Raw genomic sequence first — 2,547 nt, 5'->3', positions numbered from 1 at the left:
GCAGGGGAGGCCACGTGGGGTTCAGCCTTGGGAACGAAACTGGTGCAGGGAGACGGCCCCCCGCTGCGGGGCTGACGGGGCACTCGGCAGAGCCCTGGGCATGGAGCCACAGTGGCCCTGCAAGTCATCTGCTCGCAGGCGATTCCCAAGCCCAAGTGCGGCACTGGGGAGACAAAACACCGTGCCAGAGAAAGCAGGGCTTGCCCTGAGGCACCAGGGAGGATCCGGCAGCAGGTGGCGGAGGCGGCTGGGCCAGGGCCCTGCCCCTCGCTGCTAGGCTGCGGCAGCGTATGTGGGGCACACGTATGTGGGGCACGCGAGTGCAGCTGGGAGCACCGGCTGGTGACAAGGCCGGTGTGTGGCCGAGTCACTCGCGGCAGGTGGAACCAGCGCGGTCACCGGACGGCAGCCAGGAGACGGACACGAGCAGAACCAGCCCAGCCACCCGCCCACGCGGTGCCTGGTCACAGCACACGGGAAAGCTCCTGCCCACCCACCCGAGCCCACGGCAGGTTGGCTCTGCTCACGTCAAGGCACGGGCTGGGCCTCCTGCTGGCAGCTCACCCAGGCTGCATCCTGCCAGCTGAGGACTCAGCTGGGCCCCATGGCCACGGCCTGTGGTTTGACACTGAACAAGCCAACCAGCCACAGCCGGCGTTTTCCTCCCGTTTTCTCCTGCCCCAGCCGTAGGGCTCCTGGGCAGTCCTGCAGCCTGGCAGCTACCTAGCTCCTTGCTGCCCCGCTGCAGCATGCCAACCGGGCTGTCTGGCTCGCTGCCCGTTCCTCTCTGCTCCTCACAAGCATGCTGCCAAGTTCAAGGACTTTATGACCTGCCTTGGAGAGACCTTGACCTTGAGCCTGCCAACCGTGACAGCAGCAGGGAGGCAGCAGGAGATCCCTGCCTCCCCCCGTCGGGTTCCAGTGCCCCAGAAGTGGCTGATAAGGGCTGCGTGCCCAGATAACACGTGCACAATCAGCACTTGCTCGGAGCAGAAGATGCTGGTTCAACAGGTCAACGGGCAACCGACACTACAATTAAAGGTGGGAGCAAAGGGCAGCACTCAGACTCCTACGCATGGCACTTCCCAGAACGCGGGCTGGAGAGGCGCCCAGCCAGGACATAAGGTCCTTGGCACAGACCCTGCTGCGGTGCTCACGTCACCCACCACTGGCCCCCCTGACGTTCCCGGTCCCTGGGGCACCCAGCATCGCCCTCGCTGGCAGCACCCACCCCTTCTGGACGACAGCCCAGATGTTGAAACCTCCAGCAAGAAGGCAGCGGCAGGGGCAAGGTCTGAAGGTACCATTGCAAGGAACAAGCTTTTGCTGATGAAGGAGAAAGCCCAGCCAGTAACTCTGAGCTCATTAGGAAATGTTCATTTGTGATCGGCATGAACTAGTGGCAAATGCTCAAAGGTCACGGCCTAGGTTTATGGCTCCCACAATCTCCATTCCTCCCTGGCTGCTCGCCATCCTGGGAAGTGCAACGTGCTCCCGTCTTCACAGGGCTCCGCCTGTACCACGGTCCCCAGGTCAACGGACAGGTGCCCAAGGTGGCTCTTACGAGTCCCCCTGTGCTGCGGCAGTGCTAGGGAAACTGCAGAGGAGGCAGAGAGGGGCCAGAAGCTTGCCTGCGTTGTGGAGGCCCCCACCCACCCACCTTCAGCGTTCAATTGCCCCCAGGACATAGCTGAGCAGGCGCAAATAAAGAATGGGGCTTGAGGAAGCAGTTGGGGTTGGCCCAGGCCGCACGAAGGGGCAGCCTCAAAAGCAGAGGGAACGTGCAGCATCACCCGCCAGCTCCTCCGGCTCTCGCCACCCAGGCACCCTGAGAGCCGAGCAGGACTCGAGTTGTCCTGCCCCGAGCAGAAGACGAGAGCCTTAGTCAAAGACTGACTCAGCGTCCAAAGTGCATCCCCTACGTAGGCAAAGCGCTCGTCCAGGAGCTCCGGCCCCCGTGCGAGAGCCTTGCCTGGCCAGCAGCTTCTGCGAGCTCTCAAAACCTCGTCTCGGCGCACAAGCGCCCAGGCCGGAGCCACCCCCGCCCCAGCTCTGGCGCAAGGAGAAGTGAACAGGTTCCTTCCACCTGGGTCTGCTGAGGCTCAGCTGACCGGCAAGCAGGCCGAGCAGCGCTGGCAGTGCCAGCTGCCAGGCTTCCCGGTGGCCCTAGCCTGGGCCTTCCTCAAAGAATTAAGTCGGCCCCTTCCACAAGGCTGGGAACGAGCTTCGCCTTCTCCATCCAAGCGCTGCGCAAATAGCACTTAGCTCTTTGGCCCCCTGCAGCGGGCAGCACCGGGGAAGACGGGGGGGCCTTGGCTACGTCACCGCGGCAAGGCAGACGAGAGCTCAGCCCACGCCGCGGAGCAGGACCCACGCGTCACGGCCCGAGAGCTGGGCACCGCGGCCCGAGAGGCCCGGGCAGACGAGGGCGGAGGGCGTCCGGGGCAGGAGCCGGCCGCGGGAGAGGGCAACAAGCCCCAGAGCGTGGGCCGTGGGCCGGGCCCCGGCACAGCGCGTTCAGGTCCCCGCTGCAGGGGTGATGCTCGG

The sequence above is a fragment of the Gavialis gangeticus genome, unplaced genomic scaffold (genome assembly GCF_001723915.1).
Source record: "Gavialis gangeticus isolate Ggan-Ray unplaced genomic scaffold, GavGan_comp1, whole genome shotgun sequence".
NCBI lineage: Eukaryota > Metazoa > Chordata > Crocodylia > Gavialidae > Gavialis > Gavialis gangeticus.
The sequence above is the reverse complement of the archived record's forward strand: the minus strand, read 5'-3'. Positions refer to the sequence as shown.